This window comes from Dendrobates tinctorius, unplaced genomic scaffold, assembly GCF_039654945.1.
Source record: "Dendrobates tinctorius isolate UK_male_01 unplaced genomic scaffold, ASM3965494v1 ptg000012l, whole genome shotgun sequence".
NCBI lineage: Eukaryota > Metazoa > Chordata > Amphibia > Anura > Dendrobatidae > Dendrobates > Dendrobates tinctorius.
In genome coordinates, this window is record NW_027361680.1 from 22438825 (window position 1) to 22459809 (window position 20985).

Genomic DNA, 20985 nt, shown 5'->3' on the forward strand with positions numbered 1-20985 from the left:
TAGGAGCCCTCTTCTCCAGGATCATTTTGTGACCTTCCTGGAGTTTCTGCGTTGAACTATTCCTGAGTAAGAGCCTTCTAAAACCGGAGCTGGTGTGACTCAGCAGATTTCTCCTGCGTCTGCTATCTGCTGCAGCGGCGGGCCCAGGCAAGGAAGAGCTGGGACACGGCTGAGAAAATCGAGGGAGACTGACAGAGAAAAAGCCAGAGAACGTTGTGACAAGCGGCGGGTAGCGGAGGTCAGGCTGAGGCAGCGTTATACAGCGACGCCGGCAAATACAGCGGCGTCTGAAGAAAGCAGGTCCCGGCGCCCTGGTGAAAGCTGCAGCGGCGCCAGCCACAAGGAGCTGAATCGCGGTGACAACGTGGAGCAGCTGCAGCTGGCGGGGGACCATAGGAGCGGCATCGCTGAGTGAATCAAAGCGGTGGAGCGGCTGGAGAACCCGGAGGCTGGATATAATTACACCGGCAAGTACAGCGGCACCTGTAAGGAGCAAGGCAGAGGGGGAAGCGAGCCGGCCGGGATTTCCCGCGCTTTTTCCTGCGCTTGATCTTTATTGCAGCGGCGCGCCTGAAGAGAGGAGGTGAAGGACGCTGCTGTAAGGAGCCCGACAGTGACAGCGGAGTTCAGTGACGATTGATAGAGGAGTTCTGGTGTCCCGGTGGAGACTGCAGCGACGTTGGATCTGGGTCGCAGTGACAGCGGGGAGCAGCGGCAGCCGGCGGGAGATCACAGGAGCAGCGCCGCCGAGGAGATCAAGGGAGAGGAGCGGCTGGAAGCCGTGGAGGACATCCAGGACTGTTAGTGTTGGTGACAGGTACCGGGAGAGTTTCTGCAGCGGCTGAGAGGTGGGGGCTGTGTACGGTGTATGCCCCTCAATACATCAACGAATCTGACGTGGGTGAGATTGGGGTGCAGGAGAGACGGGAGAATCATTAAAATAAGCTGCGGATCCGGTTGGGAACCACTAAGGTGGCCTTCACCTGGCATTATTATAAACAGTGCAGCAGACCTCATTTATGGTGATTATCTGTGCTTCATCTGTAAGGGCTAACTAAGATTGTCAATCTAATTACAGGAAACTGTTTACTATTATCTTTATTTAACATACTGTGGTGTCTGCAGACTATTCATCTATATATTTGATCTAAACAGCTTTTGTGATACATCTGATCTCTTTATCTACAGGTACACAATTCCATGATTTATTTGTGTTGAGTTAATAGAAAATCTTTGTTGTTCTTTAGGGAACCGGTCACAGTGAAAGCATTGTACATTGTAGATTGAAAAGAAAAAAAAAAAAAAATGAGTCAGAAAAACAACAAAGCGAAACAGCAGAAAGATAAATCTAAATCCACACGTAAACAAGATATGACTAATCTAGAAGAAGCTATATGCATTAGCCCTCCTCCCTCCCCCAAAAATACTACTAAATTTGAAATCGGACAAAAGGGTGATTCCCATACTTTAATGATACAAGAGTTGGATAACATCCAATCAACAATGGATACCTCTGTTAGTAGAAAATCTAAAAGAGATGAGTCTAAAGGGGAGGGTAGGTCTGTGTTGTCAGACGAGGAAGAATACTACGAAGCCTCTCCATCTCATAGTCCAGAAAAAAGTAGACCCAGAAAAGATTATAGTTCTGTAGAGGAGGAGGAGGAGGCTAGTAGCAGTGGACATGAGGGTCTGGAAAATTTCCAGGCTTCTGAGAGAGGGGTCTCTGAAAAATATATTAAAGACTTAATTCTAGCATTAAATAAAAGCTTTGAGTCCTCTCTGAATAAACATGTAAACAGTCTACAATCCAATCTTGACACAGTTAACACCAGGATTGATAATAATGAAAAGAAATTGGAAGCTCTAGGGAAAACCTCAGATTCCATTCAAAAACAACAAACTAATGCCCAAAAAGAGATCCTTTTTTTACGAAATAAAGTAGCCGACCTAGAAGACCGCAGTAGGAGGAACAACATTAAATTGAGAGGAATCTCGGAAAAAATTAACCAGCACAATCTACAAAAATATGTTAAAGAGATTTTAATCAAAATTCTGCCATCCGTCCCTGAGGTAGAATTAATGATAGATAGAATCCACAGACTCCCGAGGCCTGCATCTATCTCGGCTGAGCTCCCTAGAGACACTATCTTAAGATTCCATTTTTACTCCACCAAAGAAAAATTCTTAAACTATTTCAGGACCAATAAACATCTTCCCCACCCTTATGATCACATCAAATCATATGCAGACCTTTCAAAAGAAACTATACAAACAAGGAAGGGATTTAATGAAGTTACAACAATTCTGAGACAAAAGGGTGTGGTTTATAGGTGGGGGTTCCCTACTAAGCTTTTGATAATTCATGGTGGGAAGGTAGTAGTAATCCTATCTCCACAAGAGGGGAAAAATTTTCTTAAATCCTTGGACAAGAGAGAAGAGGCTCCAGGGTGAAAAATGCAAATTTTAATGGCTATATCACTTACATTATTTTGTACGCAGGAGGCTTCCTGTGGAGTTTCACGAGCTTTTCCCCATTTTAGGAAGTTTACCTAAGATTGTGGTAATCTCTTCCTGTTTATTGTTCTGTTTATATTTCTGTTTTGTTTTTATTTTTGTATTCTTTAGTATATGGTTAAGATACTATCACTCAATGTGAGGGGATTGAATAGTCCCGCTAAGAGGTATCTCACGTGGAGAGAGATCAGGGGCAGCAGAGCAGATATAATTTGCCTCCAAGAGGTGAAATTGGCTAGGGATGGACACCCCAAGATAGAGAATAAAAATTTCCCATATATATACAAATCTCTTAATGTAAAGAAACGAGCAGGAGTCCTCATACTAATTAAAGATACTATTTCATTCGAAATCACTAACGAATACTCTGACAGCGAGGGCAGATATTTGATTCTTACTTGTCTGATAGACAATCAACTAACGACACTTGTGAACGTTTATGCTCCATGCAATGGTCAAATGCGTTTCTTCAATGGTCTCGATAGAAAAATCCAGGAAGTGAAAAAAGGTGTTATTGTTTTGATGGGTGATTTCAACATTGTTCCTGATGGAGCAATGGACTCCACCTCTCTCACTCGCTCATCATTTCCTGAATTAAAAAATTGGCTTTGCAACCATGAATACCTAGATGTATTCAGATGTTTAAATACATCTTCTAGGGAATATACCCATTTCTCAGAGGCACACAAGTCTTTCGCTAGGATTGACTTGTTTTTGACAGATACGTTCTCAATTTCGAAATTTAAGAAAATTGAAATTCTCTCCAAAACATTTTCTGATCACTCTCCAATCGTTGCAGAAATTTTCCTTGGTAGGTCGGCAGAGTTCAGATCCCAATGGAGATGCGACTCATCCCTGTTGTTCAACCCAAAATTTAAAAAAGAAATTGAAAAAGCCTTAAATAATTATTTCATAGAAAATGATATAAACAACATTTGCCCATTCACCCTTTGGAACGCGCACAAGGCAGTAATTAGGGGGGTTATGACATATCTGGCCTACAACAAAAAAAAACTTTCCAAAGAAAAAATCCGTACCTTACAATTAGAGTTACAAAAATTGGAAGCAATATTACAAAATTCATCCTCTCCTCCACCAAATATACACTCGGAGATTCTTAAACTAAGAATAGATCTTAGATCGGAGTTATTCAGTGAATACGAAAAATTCGCAAAACTAATGAAATCAAACTATTATTCTTCATACAACAAACCCACTAGACTTATGGCACAAAAATTCAGATCAATTAGGATCAAATGCAAAATCAATAAAATTAACCATGAGGGCAATAAATTAGAACACCCCAAGAAAATCGTTGAAGCATTTGCTAAATACTATTCGTCTATTTACAATCTTAAACTAGATGAACATACCCAACAACCCGACGAACAAGGCATAAATGATTTTCTTGCCCCTCTGGGGTTACCTAAGATTACTCCCCAACAACTGTCTAAACTTGAGGCCCCTTTCTCTGCGTCTGAAGTCCTGGAAGTAATTAAATCATTTAAAAAAAAGAAAACTCCGGGCCCCGATGGATTCTCGAATGAATATTACCAAGCATTCGCAAATATCATAACCCCACACTTAGTCCGCATCTTTGACAAGGCATCTCGGACTGGAAAATTTCCTCAGGAAATGTTACAGGCTAATATAATTTTAATACCCAAACCTAAGGGAGACCCGGAGTCAGTCAAAAATTATAGGCCTATCTCTCTAATAAATACCGACGTCAAACTATATTCAAAAATTATAGCAAATAGACTAAAAAATATCCTCCCAAACATTATTCATAAAGATCAACTCGGGTTTATAGAGGGACGCCAGACTACCGATGGCACTAGGAGAACATTGAACTTGGTAAATTTTATTAAAAGAAAGAAAATCCCCTCTCTCCTCCTGGCTTTAGACGCAGAGAAAGCCTTCGACAGGGTTAATTGGGACTTCCTTAAAGCAACTCTGAATAAATTTGGCTTCAGTGATAATATAATAAAAACTATAATGGCTTTATACACAAACCCTTCCGCTAATGTTTATACAAATAACCACACTTCAGATCGCATCATGATAACTAACGGAACTAGACAGGGATGCCCACTCTCCCCCCTGTTATTTGCGCTGATTATGGAACCCTTAGCAGAAGCAATAAGAACCAATGATGAGATCCAAGGTATCCAAATTGAAGATCACCAATTTAAAATCGGTCTATTCGCTGATGACATTATACTGAGTCTATCAGATCCACTGAACTCTATTAGGGGTGTATTATCTACTATCGAGAATTTCTCTAAAATCTCATTTTACAAAATCAATGAGAACAAATCTAAAATCTTGGATTTCTTTCTAGATGACCTAACCATCTCACGCATTAAGGAAATTTCCCGGTTTGATTGGGAGAAAGAGGATGTTTCATACTTGGGTATTCGTATATCCAGGAACTTTAGGAAGACAGTTGAGTTGAACATACAAAACATTACAAAAAAGACTCAGATCGAATTGAACAATTTTGCGACTCACGAAATTTCATGGGTGGGAAGGATAACACTATTTAAACTTTTTACCCTTCCAAAGATACTATATATCTTTAGAGCAATACCTTTACTTGTTCCCTTAAAATTTATTAGGAAACTTCAGTCTATTATAAATAAGTTCGTTTGGAATAAGAAAAGGGCGAGAGTGGCTTCCCATATACTATACAGAAGCAAAGTCAATGGAGGCCTAGCCCTTCCAAATTTAATTAATTATTACTATGCCAATTTAATAAAACAATCCTTTTCTTGGGTTAATTCAAATAACGTCCCAGCTTAGGTAGAAATCGAGACATATTTTAATAAAAACAAAACTCTTTTAAGCGCAATTCTAGAGTGTTTGGGGTCATCTACTCCTTTACGTTATGACTCCCCAATAATCTCCGCAACTCTCTCTGCATGGAAGCAACTGGCTAAGCCGCAGGTTAAGAGAAACAGAAGCCAGAGATACGTTCAATTAAAAAATATCCCTATCAAATTTCTTGGTTTACTAATGGATAAAAAAATCCCGAAAGAATGGATAAAATTTGGTATTAAGGTGATAGGAGATTTGTTCGATGGTAAGAAATTTATAAGCAACGAATCTTTAATATCTCAAAATAATTTTTCTTGCCAGGATTTGGAACTCCTTCCCTCGATTAAGAAAAATATCTCAAAATTTTTGAAAAAAAAATCTTACATTACAGAATCTACAAGTTTGCTACTTTGTAATCCTAATGTTAAGGTCCATTGGAGATCAAGAAATATATATGATTTTTTGAACGGCTCTGAAATTGGAGAAAAGACTCCATATATGATTAAATGGGAGAGCGATTTTGATACTCTATTCTCTCTGGAACAATGGGAGCTGGCTCTTAAACAGACATATTCATCCAACATTTGCGCATCCCTACATGAATCCTTTTACAAACTGACATCTAGGTGGTACTATACTCCTGTGAAGCTGGCCAGGATGTTCCCAGGTAGATCCCCAGATTGTTGGAGAGATTGCGGATTCACAGGTACACTATTACATGTATTCTGGGAATGTCCTAAAATCAGGCTCATTTGGATAGAAATCTCTAGAACAATTAATATTCTGACTAAACAAAACATCACCCTTACGCCACAGATGGCATTACTGTCCATAGGTTTAGAAGTGATTCATACATCTCATATCCCAACAGTTATCCACCTTTTTCTAATAACTAAAAATGCCATAGCATCCTTATGGAACGAAGAGGCTACTCCCAAAATTAGTGATATTGTAGACAAGATGTCATTACATTGCTCATACGAAAAAAGCCATGCTTTGGCAAATGACTACTTCAGTACATATAGCAAAAGGTGGAATTCTTGGATAAGATTTACCTCTGATCAGAATTTCTCCTAATTGAACTGCTCTTGGTCTCTCCCACTATGTGATTTTTTTTATTTTTATTGCTGATATCTCTCCTCTCTGAATTTATCTGGTAAAAACGCGCATTACTCTCTTAAAACAGAATACAAGGTAACTCATTACGTTTGTTTATTTTAGGATTATCTCTTGGTTCTTGACAATATACCACACTACTGTTAAGTGTTATTGTTAGGTGTATTGTTACTCCTACTGATCTACTCAATGTAATACATTACTGTTATTTTGTATATTATCCTGAACCCTACTGTCAACAGTATGCTGTAAAAATACTACTGTTAACTTTATGTAAAATTTTTAATAAAGTTATTGAAAATGGAGAAAATTCAAAACATTCATTATTCAATAGAGCCCAATAGCAAAAATCAGGTTTTGAATGAAAAATCACATTTCTTGGTAGAATCATGCAGGATTGAAATTTTTGATGGGTTTTTTACTCCTCTCAACAGCCCAAACAAGTTTCTAAAAGGATGAGTTTGCAACTACTTTACTTTTGGAGAAAATTCAAAACATTCATTATTCAATAGGGCCCAAACTATCAAAAACCAGCGGTTTGAATGAACACACATTTCTTGGTAGAATCATGCAGGACTGAAATTTTTGATGTTTTTCTACTCCTCTCATGAGCCCAAACAAGTCTCTAAAAGCATGAGTTTGCAACTACTTTACTTTTGGAGAAAATTCAAAACATTCATTATTCAATAGAGCCCAATAGCAAAAATCAGGTTTTGAATGAAGAATCACATTTCTTGGTAAAATCATGCAGGATTGAAATTTTTGATGGTTTTTTACTCCTCTCAACAGCCCAAACAAGTTTCTAAAAGGATGAGTTTGCAACTACTTTACTTTTGGAGAAAATTCAAAACATTCATTATTCAATAGGGCCCAAATTATCAAAAACCAGCGGTTTCAATGAACACACATTTCTTGGTAGAATCATGCAGGACTGAAATTTTTGATGTTTTTCTACTCCTCTCATGAGCCCAAACAAGTCTCTAAAAGCATGAGTTTGCAACTACTTTACTTTTGGAGAAAATTCAAAACATTCATTACTCAAAAGAGCCCAATAGCAAAAACCAGCGTTTTGAATGAAGAATCACATTTCTTGGTAGAATCATGCAGGATTGAAATTTTTGATGGTTTTTTACTCCTCTCAACAGCCCAAACAAGTTTCTAAAAGGATGAGTTTGCAACTACTTTACTTTTGGAGAAAATTCAAAACATTCATTATTCAATAGGGCCCAAACTATCAAAAACCAGCGGTTTCAATGAACACACATTTCTTGGTAGAATCATGCAGGACTGAAATTTTTGATGTTTTTCTACTCCTCTCATGAGCCCAAACAAGTCTCTAAAAGCATGAGTTTGCAACTACTTTACTTTTGGAGAAAATTCAAAACATTCATTATTCAATAGAGCCCAATAGCAAAAATCAGGTTTTGAATGAAGAATCACATTTCTTGGTAGAATCATGCAGGATTGAAATTTTTGATGGTTTTTTACTCCTCTCAACAGCCCAAACAAGTTTCTAAAAGGATGAGTTTGCAACTACTTTACTTTTGGAGAAAATTCAAAACATTCATTATTCAATAGGGCCCAAACTATCAAAAACCAGCGGTTTCAATGAACACACATTTCTTGGTAGAATCATGCAGGACTGAAATTTTTGATGTTTTTCTACTTCTCTCATGAGCCCAAACAAGTCTCTAAAAGCATGAGTTTGCAACTACTTTACTTTTGGAGAAAATTCAAAACATTCATTATTCAATAGAGCCCAATAGCAAAAATCAGGTTTTGAATGAAGAATCACATTTCTTGGTAGAATCATGCAGGATTGAAATTTTTGATGGTCTTTTACTCCTCTCAACAGCCCAAACAAGTTTCTAAAAGGATGAGTTTGCAACTACTTTACTTTTGGAGAAAATTCAAAACATTCATTATTCAATAGGGCCCAAACTATCAAAAACCAGCGGTTTGAATGAACACACATTTCTTGGTAGAATCATGCAGGACTGAAATTTTTGATGTTTTTCTACTCCTCTCATGAGCCCAAACAAGTCTCTAAAAGCATGAGTTTGCAACTACTTTACTTTTGGAGAAAATTCAAAACATTCATTATTCAATAGAGCCCAATAGCAAAAATCAGGTTTTGAATGAAGAATCACATTTCTTGGTAAAATCATGCAGGATTGAAATTTTTGATGGTTTTTTACTCCTCTCAACAGCCCAAACAAGTTTCTAAAAGGATGAGTTTGCAACTACTTTACTTTTGGAGAAAATTCAAAACATTCATTATTCAATAGGGCCCAAACTATCAAAAACCAGCGGTTTCAATGAACACACATTTCTTGGTAGAATCATGCAGGACTGAAATTTTTGATGTTTTTCTACTCCTCTCATGAGCCCAAACAAGTCTCTAAAAGCATGAGTTTGCAACTACTTTACTTTTGGAGAAAATTCAAAACATTCATTACTCAAAAGAGCCCAATAGCAAAAACCAGCGTTTTGAATGAAGAATCACATTTCTTGGTAGAATCATGCAGGATTGAAATTTTTGATGGTTTTTTACTCCTCTCAACAGCCCAAACAAGTTTCTAAAAGGATGAGTTTGCAACTACTTTACTTTTGGAGAAAATTCAAAACATTCATTATTCAATAGGGCCCAAACTATCAAAAACCAGCGGTTTCAATGAACACACATTTCTTGGTAGAATCATGCAGGACTGAAATTTTTGATGTTTTTCTACTCCTCTCATGAGCCCAAACAAGTCTCTAAAAGCATGAGTTTGCAACTACTTTACTTTTGGAGAAAATTCAAAACATTCATTATTCAATAGAGCCCAATAGCAAAAATCAGGTTTTGAATGAAAAATCACATTTCTTGGTAGAATCATGCAGGATTGAAATTTTTGATGGGTTTTTTACTCCTCTCAACAGCCCAAACAAGTTTCTAAAAGGATGAGTTTGCAACTACTTTACTTTTGGAGAAAATTCAAAACATTCATTATTCAATAGGGCCCAAACTATCAAAAACCAGCGGTTTGAATGAACACACATTTCTTGGTAGAATCATGCAGGACTGAAATTTTTGATGTTTTTCTACTCCTCTCATGAGCCCAAACAAGTCTCTAAAAGCATGAGTTTGCAACTACTTTACTTTTGGAGAAAATTCAAAACATTCATTATTCAATAGAGCCCAATAGCAAAAATCAGGTTTTGAATGAAGAATCACATTTCTTGGTAAAATCATGCAGGATTGAAATTTTTGATGGTTTTTTACTCCTCTCAACAGCCCAAACAAGTTTCTAAAAGGATGAGTTTGCAACTACTTTACTTTTGGAGAAAATTCAAAACATTCATTATTCAATAGGGCCCAAACTATCAAAAACCAGCGGTTTCAATGAACACACATTTCTTGGTAGAATCATGCAGGACTGAAATTTTTGATGTTTTTCTACTCCTCTCATGAGCCCAAACAAGTCTCTAAAAGCATGAGTTTGCAACTACTTTACTTTTGGAGAAAATTCAAAACATTCATTACTCAAAAGAGCCCAATAGCAAAAACCAGCGTTTTGAATGAAGAATCACATTTCTTGGTAGAATCATGCAGGATTGAAATTTTTGATGGTTTTTTACTCCTCTCAACAGCCCAAACAAGTTTCTAAAAGGATGAGTTTGCAACTACTTTACTTTTGGAGAAAATTCAAAACATTCATTATTCAATAGGGCCCAAACTATCAAAAACCAGCGGTTTCAATGAACACACATTTCTTGGTAGAATCATGCAGGACTGAAATTTTTGATGTTTTTCTACTCCTCTCATGAGCCCAAACAAGTCTCTAAAAGCATGAGTTTGCAACTACTTTACTTTTGGAGAAAATTCAAAACATTCATTATTCAATAGAGCCCAATAGCAAAAATCAGGTTTTGAATGAAGAATCACATTTCTTGGTAGAATCATGCAGGATTGAAATTTTTGATGGTTTTTTACTCCTCTCAACAGCCCAAACAAGTTTCTAAAAGGATGAGTTTGCAACTACTTTACTTTTGGAGAAAATTCAAAACATTCATTATTCAATAGGGCCCAAACTATCAAAAACCAGCGGTTTCAATGAACACACATTTCTTGGTAGAATCATGCAGGACTGAAATTTTTGATGTTTTTCTACTTCTCTCATGAGCCCAAACAAGTCTCTAAAAGCATGAGTTTGCAACTACTTTACTTTTGGAGAAAATTCAAAACATTCATTATTCAATAGAGCCCAATAGCAAAAATCAGGTTTTGAATGAAGAATCACATTTCTTGGTAGAATCATGCAGGATTGAAATTTTTGATGGTCTTTTACTCCTCTCAACAGCCCAAACAAGTTTCTAAAAGGATGAGTTTGCAACTACTTTACTTTTGGAGAAAATTCAAAACATTCATTATTCAATAGGGCCCAAACTATCAAAAACCAGCGGTTTGAATGAACACACATTTCTTGGTAGAATCATGCAGGACTGAAATTTTTGATGTTTTTCTACTCCTCTCATGAGCCCAAACAAGTCTCTAAAAGCATGAGTTTGCAACTACTTTACTTTTGGAGAAAATTCAAAACATTCATTATTCAATAGAGCCCAATAGCAAAAATCAGGTTTTGAATGAAGAATCACATTTCTTGGTAAAATCATGCAGGATTGAAATTTTTGATGGTTTTTTACTCCTCTCAACAGCCCAAACAAGTTTCTAAAAGGATGAGTTTGCAACTACTTTACTTTTGGAGAAAATTCAAAACATTCATTATTCAATAGGGCCCAAACTATCAAAAACCAGCGGTTTCAATGAACACACATTTCTTGGTAGAATCATGCAGGACTGAAATTTTTGATGTTTTTCTACTCCTCTCATGAGCCCAAACAAGTCTCTAAAAGCATGAGTTTGCAACTACTTTACTTTTGGAGAAAATTCAAAACATTCATTACTCAAAAGAGCCCAATAGCAAAAACCAGCGTTTTGAATGAAGAATCACATTTCTTGGTAGAATCATGCAGGATTGAAATTTTTGATGGTTTTTTACTCCTCTCAACAGCCCAAACAAGTTTCTAAAAGGATGAGTTTGCAACTACTTTACTTTTGGAGAAAATTCAAAACATTCATTATTCAATAGGGCCCAAACTATCAAAAACCAGCGGTTTCAATGAACACACATTTCTTGGTAGAATCATGCAGGACTGAAATTTTTGATGTTTTTCTACTCCTCTCATGAGCCCAAACAAGTCTCTAAAAGCATGAGTTTGCAACTACTTTACTTTTGGAGAAAATTCAAAACATTCATTATTCAATAGAGCCCAATAGCAAAAATCAGGTTTTGAATGAAGAATCACATTTCTTGGTAGAATCATGCAGGATTGAAATTTTTGATGGTTTTTTACTCCTCTCAACAGCCCAAACAAGTTTCTAAAAGGATGAGTTTGCAACTACTTTACTTTTGGAGAAAATTCAAAACATTCATTATTCAATAGGGCCCAAACTATCAAAAACCAGCGGTTTCAATGAACACACATTTCTTGGTAGAATCATGCAGGACTGAAATTTTTGATGTTTTTCTACTCCTCTCATGAGCCCAAACAAGTCTCTAAAAGCATGAGTTTGCAACTACTTTACTTTTGGAGAAAATTCAAAACATTCATTACTCAAAAGAGCCCAATAGCAAAAACCAGCGTTTTGAATGAAGAATCACATTTCTTGGTAGAATCATGCAGGATTGAAATTTTTGATGGTTTTTTACTCCTCTCAACAGCCCAAACAAGTTTCTAAAAGGATGAGTTTGCAACTACTTTACTTTTGGAGAAAATTCAAAACATTCATTATTCAATAGGGCCCAAACTATCAAAAACCAGCGGTTTCAATGAACACACATTTCTTGGTAGAATCATGCAGGACTGAAATTTTTGATGTTTTTCTACTCCTCTCATGAGCCCAAACAAGTCTCTAAAAGCATGAGTTTGCAACTACTTTACTTTTGGAGAAAATTCAAAACATTCATTATTCAATAGAGCCCAATAGCAAAAATCAGGTTTTGAATGAAAAATCACATTTCTTGGTAGAATCATGCAGGATTGAAATTTTTGATGGGTTTTTTACTCCTCTCAACAGCCCAAACAAGTTTCTAAAAGGATGAGTTTGCAACTACTTTACTTTTGGAGAAAATTCAAAACATTCATTATTCAATAGGGCCCAAACTATCAAAAACCAGCGGTTTGAATGAACACACATTTCTTGGTAGAATCATGCAGGACTGAAATTTTTGATGTTTTTCTACTCCTCTCATGAGCCCAAACAAGTCTCTAAAAGCATGAGTTTGCAACTACTTTACTTTTGGAGAAAATTCAAAACATTCATTATTCAATAGAGCCCAATAGCAAAAATCAGGTTTTGAATGAAGAATCACATTTCTTGGTAAAATCATGCAGGATTGAAATTTTTGATGGTTTTTTACTCCTCTCAACAGCCCAAACAAGTTTCTAAAAGGATGAGTTTGCAACTACTTTACTTTTGGAGAAAATTCAAAACATTCATTATTCAATAGGGCCCAAACTATCAAAAACCAGCGGTTTCAATGAACACACATTTCTTGGTAGAATCATGCAGGACTGAAATTTTTGATGTTTTTCTACTCCTCTCATGAGCCCAAACAAGTCTCTAAAAGCATGAGTTTGCAACTACTTTACTTTTGGAGAAAATTCAAAACATTCATTACTCAAAAGAGCCCAATAGCAAAAACCAGCGTTTTGAATGAAGAATCACATTTCTTGGTAGAATCATGCAGGATTGAAATTTTTGATGGTTTTTTACTCCTCTCAACAGCCCAAACAAGTTTCTAAAAGGATGAGTTTGCAACTACTTTACTTTTGGAGAAAATTCAAAACATTCATTATTCAATAGGGCCCAAACTATCAAAAACCAGCGGTTTCAATGAACACACATTTCTTGGTAGAATCATGCAGGACTGAAATTTTTGATGTTTTTCTACTCCTCTCATGAGCCCAAACAAGTCTCTAAAAGCATGAGTTTGCAACTACTTTACTTTTGGAGAAAATTCAAAACATTCATTATTCAATAGAGCCCAATAGCAAAAATCAGGTTTTGAATGAAGAATCACATTTCTTGGTAGAATCATGCAGGATTGAAATTTTTGATGGTTTTTTACTCCTCTCAACAGCCCAAACAAGTTTCTAAAAGGATGAGTTTGCAACTACTTTACTTTTGGAGAAAATTCAAAACATTCATTATTCAATAGGGCCCAAACTATCAAAAACCAGCGGTTTCAATGAACACACATTTCTTGGTAGAATCATGCAGGACTGAAATTTTTGATGTTTTTCTACTTCTCTCATGAGCCCAAACAAGTCTCTAAAAGCATGAGTTTGCAACTACTTTACTTTTGGAGAAAATTCAAAACATTCATTATTCAATAGAGCCCAATAGCAAAAATCAGGTTTTGAATGAAGAATCACATTTCTTGGTAGAATCATGCAGGATTGAAATTTTTGATGGTCTTTTACTCCTCTCAACAGCCCAAACAAGTTTCTAAAAGGATGAGTTTGCAACTACTTTACTTTTGGAGAAAATTCAAAACATTCATTATTCAATAGGGCCCAAACTATCAAAAACCAGCGGTTTGAATGAACACACATTTCTTGGTAGAATCATGCAGGACTGAAATTTTTGATGTTTTTCTACTCCTCTCATGAGCCCAAACAAGTCTCTAAAAGCATGAGTTTGCAACTACTTTACTTTTGGAGAAAATTCAAAACATTCATTATTCAATAGAGCCCAATAGCAAAAATCAGGTTTTGAATGAAGAATCACATTTCTTGGTAAAATCATGCAGGATTGAAATTTTTGATGGTTTTTTACTCCTCTCAACAGCCCAAACAAGTTTCTAAAAGGATGAGTTTGCAACTACTTTACTTTTGGAGAAAATTCAAAACATTCATTATTCAATAGGGCCCAAACTATCAAAAACCAGCGGTTTCAATGAACACACATTTCTTGGTAGAATCATGCAGGACTGAAATTTTTGATGTTTTTCTACTCCTCTCATGAGCCCAAACAAGTCTCTAAAAGCATGAGTTTGCAACTACTTTACTTTTGGAGAAAATTCAAAACATTCATTACTCAAAAGAGCCCAATAGCAAAAACCAGCGTTTTGAATGAAGAATCACATTTCTTGGTAGAATCATGCAGGATTGAAATTTTTGATGGTTTTTTACTCCTCTCAACAGCCCAAACAAGTTTCTAAAAGGATGAGTTTGCAACTACTTTACTTTTGGAGAAAATTCAAAACATTCATTATTCAATAGGGCCCAAACTATCAAAAACCAGCGGTTTCAATGAACACACATTTCTTGGTAGAATCATGCAGGACTGAAATTTTTGATGTTTTTCTACTCCTCTCATGAGCCCAAACAAGTCTCTAAAAGCATGAGTTTGCAACTACTTTACTTTTGGAGAAAATTCAAAACATTCATTATTCAATAGAGCCCAATAGCAAAAATCAGGTTTTGAATGAAGAATCACATTTCTTGGTAGAATCATGCAGGATTGAAATTTTTGATGGTTTTTTACTCCTCTCAACAGCCCAAACAAGTTTCTAAAAGGATGAGTTTGCAACTACTTTACTTTTGGAGAAAATTCAAAACATTCATTATTCAATAGGGCCCAAACTATCAAAAACCAGCGGTTTCAATGAACACACATTTCTTGGTAGAATCATGCAGGACTGAAATTTTTGATGTTTTTCTACTCCTCTCATGAGCCCAAACAAGTCTCTAAAAGTATGAGTTTGCAACTACTTTACTTTTGGAGAAAATTCAAAACATTCATTATTCAATAGAGCCCAATAGCAAAAATCAGGTTTTGAATGAAGAATCACATTTCTTGGTAAAATCATGCAGGATTGAAATTTTTGATGGTTTTTTACTCCTCTCAACAGCCCAAACAAGTTTCAAAACGGATGAGTTTGCAACTACTTTACTTTTGGAGAAAATTCAAAACATTCATTATTCAATAGGGCCCAAACTATCAAAAACCAGCGGTTTCAATGAACACACATTTCTTGGTAGAATCATGCAGGACTGAAATTTTTGATGTTTTTCTACTCCTCTCATGAGCCCAAACAAGTCTCTAAAAGCATGAGTTTGCAACTACTTTACTTTTGGAGAAAATTCAAAACATTCATTATTCAATAGGGCCCAAACTATCAAAAACCAGCGGTTTCAATGAACACACATTTCTTGGTAGAATCATGCAGGACTGAAATTTTTGATGTTTTTCTACTCCTCTCATGAGCCCAAACAAGTCTCTAAAAGCATGAGTTTGCAACTACTTTACTTTTGGAGAAAATTCAAAACATTCATTACTCAAAAGAGCCCAATAGCAAAAACCAGCGTTTTGAATGAAGAATCACATTTCTTGGTAGAATCATGCAGGATTGAAATTTTTGATGGATTTTTACTCCTCTCAACAGCCCAAACAAGTTTCTAAAAGGATGAGTTTGCAACTACTTTACTTTTGGAGAAAATTCAAAACATTCATTATTCAATAGATCCCAATAGCAAAAACCAGCGTTTTGAATGAAGAATCACATTTCTTGGTAAAATCATGCAGGATTGAAATTTTTGATGGTTTTTTACTCCTCTCAACAGCCCAAACAAGTTTCTAAAAGGATGAGTTTGCAACTACTTTACTTTTGGAGAAAATTCAAAACATTCATTATTCAATAGAGCCCAATAGCAAAAATCAGGTTTTGAATGAAGAATCACATTTCTTGGTAGAATCATGCAGGATTGAAATTTTTGATGGTTTTTTACTCCTCTCAACAGCCCAAACAAGTTTCTAAAAGGATGAGTTTGCAACTACTTTACTTTTGGAGAAAATTCAAAACATTCATTATTCAATAGGGCCCAAACTATCAAAAACCAGCGGTTTGAATGAACACACATTTCTTGGTAGAATCATGCAGGACTGAAATTTTTGATGTTTTTCTACTCCTCTCATGAGCCCAAACAAGTCTCTAAAAGCATGAGTTTGCAACTACTTTACTTTTGGAGAAAATTCAAAACATTCATTATTCAATAGAGCCCAATAGCAAAAATCAGGTTTTGAATGAAGAATCATATTTCTTGGTAGAATCATGCAGGATTGAAATTTTTGATGGTTTTTTACTCCACTCAACAGCACAAACAAGTTTCTAAAAGGATGAGTTTCCAACTACTTTACTTTTGGAGAAAATTCAAAACATTCATTATTCAATAGAGCCCAATAGCAAAAACCAGCGTTTTGAATGAAGAATCACATTTCTTGGTAGAATCATGCAGGATTGAAATTTTTGATGGTTTTTTACTCCTCTCAACAGCCCAAACAAGTTTCTAAAAGGATGAGTTTGCAACTACTTTACTTTTGGAGAAAATTCAAAACATTCATTATTCAATAGGGCCCAAACTATCAAAAACCAGCGGTTTGAATGAACACACATTTCTTGGTAGAATCATGCAGGACTGAAATTTTTGATGTTTTTCTACTCCTCTCATGAGCCCAAACAAGTCTCTAAAAGCATGAGTTTGCAACTACTTTACTTTTGGAGAAAATTCAAAACATTCATTATTCAATAGAGCCCAATAGCAAAAATCAGGTTTTGAATGAAGAATCACATTTCTTGGTAGAATCATGCAGGATTGAAATTTTTGATGGTCTTTTACTCCTCTCAACAGCCCAAACAAGTTTCTAAAAGGATGAGTTTGCAACTACTTTACTTTTGGAGAAAATTCAAAACATTCATTATTCAATAGGGCCCAAACTATCAAAAACCAGCGGTTTCAATGAACACACATTTCTTGGTAGAATCATGCAGGACTGAAATTTTTGATGTTTTTCTACTCCTCTCATGAGCCCAAACAAGTCTCTAAAAGTATGAGTTTGCAACTACTTTACTTTTGGAAAAAATTCAAAACATTCATTATTCAATAGAGCCCAATAGCAAAAATCAGGTTTTGAATGAAGAATCACATTTCTTGGTAAAATCATGCAGGATTGAAATTTTTGATGGTTTTTTACTCCTCTCAACAGCCCAAACAAGTTTCAAAAAGGATGAGTTTGCAACTACTTTACTTTTGGAGAAAATTCAAAACATTCATTATTCAATAGGGCCCAAACTATCAAAAACCAGCGGTTTCAATGAACACACATTTCTTGGTAGAATCATGCAGGACTGAAATTTTTGATGTTTTTCTACTCCTCTCATGAGCCCAAACAAGTCTCTAAAAGCATGAGTTTGCAACTACTTTACTTTTGGAGAAAATTCAAAACATTCATTATTCAATAGGGCCCAAACTATCAAAAACCAGCGGTTTCAATGAACACACATTTCTTGGTAGAATCATGCAGGACTGAAATTTTTGATGTTTTTCTACTCCTCTCATGAGCCCAAACAAGTCTCTAAAAGCATGAGTTTGCAACTACTTTACTTTTGGAGAAAATTCAAAACATTCATTACTCAAAAGAGCCCAATAGCAAAAACCAGCGTTTTGAATGAAGAATCACATTTCTTGGTAGAATCATGCAGGATTGAAATTTTTGATGGATTTTTACTCCTCTCAACAGCCCAAACAAGTTTCTAAAAGGATGAGTTTGCAACTACTTTACTTTTGGAGAAAATTCAAAACATTCATTATTCAATAGAGCCCAATAGCAAAAACCAGCGTTTTGAATGAAGAATCACATTTCTTGGTAAAATCATGCAGGATTGAAATTTTTGATGGTTTTTTACTCCTCTCAACAGCCCAAACAAGTTTCTAAAAGGATGAGTTTGCAACTACTTTACTTTTGGAGAAAATTCAAAACATTCATTATTCAATAGAGCCCAATAGCAAAAATCAGGTTTTGAATGAAGAATCACATTTCTTGGTAGAATCATGCAGGATTGAAATTTTTGATGGTTTTTTACTCCTCTCAACAGCCCAAACAAGTTTCTAAAAGGATGAGTTTGCAACTACTTTACTTTTGGAGAAAATTCAAAACATTCATTATTCAATAGGGCCCAAACTATCAAAAACCAGCGGTTTGAATGAACACACATTTCTTGGTAGAATCATGCAGGACTGAAATTTTTGATGTTTTTCTACTCCTCTCATGAGCCCAAACAAGTCTCTAAAAGCATGAGTTTGCAACTACTTTACTTTTGGAGAAAATTCAAAACATTCATTATTCAATAGAGCCCAATAGCAAAAATCAGGTTTTGAATGAAGAATCATATTTCTTGGTAGAATCATGCAGGATTGAAATTTTTGATGGTTTTTTACTCCACTCAACAGCACAAACAAGTTTCTAAAAGGATGAGTTTCCAACTACTTTACTTTTGGAGAAAATTCCAAACATTCATTATTCAATAGAGCCCAATAGCAAAAACCAGCGTTTTGAATGAAGAATCACATTTCTTGGTAGAATCATGCAGGATTGAAATTTTTGATGGTTTTTTACTCCTCTCAACAGCCCAAACAAGTTTCTAAAAGGATGAGTTTGCAACTACTTTACTTTTGGAGAAAATTCAAAACATTCATTATTCAATAGGGCCCAAACTATCAAAAACCAGCGGTTTGAATGAACACACATTTCTTGGTAGAATCATGCAGGACTGAAATTTTTGATGTTTTTCTACTCCTCTCATGAGCCCAAACAAGTCTCTAAAAGCATGAGTTTGCAACTACTTTACTTTTGGAGAAAATTCAAAACATTCATTACTCAAAAGAGCCCAATAGCAAAAACCAGCGTTTTGAATGAAGAATCACATTTCTTGGTAGAATCATGCAGGATTGAAATTTTTGATGGTTTTTTACTCCTCTCAACAGCCCAAACAAGTTTCTAAAAGGATGAGTTTGCAACTACTTTACTTTTGGAGAAAATTCAAAACATTCATTATTCAATAGGGCCCAAACTATCAAAAACCAGCGGTTTCAATGAACACACATTTCTTGGTAGAATCATGCAGGACTGAAATTTTTGATGTTTTTCTACTCCTCTCATGAGCCCAAACAAGTCTCTAAAAGCATGAGTTTGCAACTACTTTACTTTTGGAGAAAATTCAAAACATTCATTATTCAATAGAGCCCAATAGCAAAAATCAGGTTTTGAATGAAGAATCACATTTCTTGGTAGAATCATGCAGGATTGAAATTTTTGATGGTTTTTTACTCCTCTCAACAGCCCAAACAAGTTTCTAAAAGGATGAGTTTGCAACTACTTTACTTTTGGAGAAAATTCAAAACATTCATTATTCAATAGGGCCCAAACTATCAAAAACCAGCGGTTTCAATGAACACACATTTCTTGGTAGAATCATGCAGGACTGAAATTTTTGATGTTTTTCTACTTCTCTCATGAGCCCAAACAAGTCTCTAAAAGCATGAGTTTGCAACTACTTTACTTTTGGAGAAAATTCAAAACATTCATTATTCAATAGAGCCCAATAGCAAAAATCAGGTTTTGAATGAAGAATCACATTTCTTGGTAGAATCATGCAGGATTGAAATTTTTGATGGTCTTTTACTCCTCTCAACAGCCCAAACAAGTTTCAAAAAGGATGAGTTTGCAACTACTTTACTTTTGGAGAAAATTCAAAACATTCATTATTCAATAGGGCCCAAACTATCAAAAACCAGCGGTTTCAATGAACACACATTTCTTGGTAGAATCATGCAGGACTGAAATTTTTGATGTTTTTCTACTCCTCTCATGAGCCCAAACAAGTCTCTAAAAGCATGAGTTTGCAACTACTTTACTTTTGGAGAAAATTCAAAACATTCATTATTCAATAGGGCCCAAACTATCAAAAACCAGCGGTTTCAATGAACACACATTTCTTGGTAGAATCATGCAGGACTGAAATTTTTGATGTTTTTCTACTCCTCTCATGAGCCCAAACAAGTCTCTAAAAGCATGAGTTTGCAACTACTTTACTTTTGGAGAAAATTCAAAACATTCATTACTCAAAAGAGCCCAATAGCAAAAACCAGCGTTTTGAATGAAGAATCACATTTCTTGGTAGAATCATGCAGGATTGAAATTTTTGATGGATTTTTACTCCTCTCAACAGCCCAAACAAGTTTCTAAAAGGATGAGTTTGCAACTACTTTACTTTTGGAGAAAATTCAAAACATTCATTATTCAATAGAGCCCAATAGCAAAAACCAGCGTTTTGAATGAAGAATCACATTTCTTGGTAGAATCATGCAGGACTGAAATTTTTGATGTTTTTCTACTCCTCTCATGAGCCCAAACAAGTCTCTAAAAGCATGAGTTTGCAACTACTTTACTTTTGGAGAAAATTCAAAACATTCATTATTCAATAGAGCCCAATAGCAAAAATCAGGTTTTGAATGAAGAATCATATTTCTTGGTAGAATCATGCAGGATTGAAATTTTTGATGGTTTTTTACTCCACTCAACAGCACAAACAAGTTTCTAAAAGGATGAGTTTCCAACTACTTTACTTTTGGAGAAAATTCAAAACA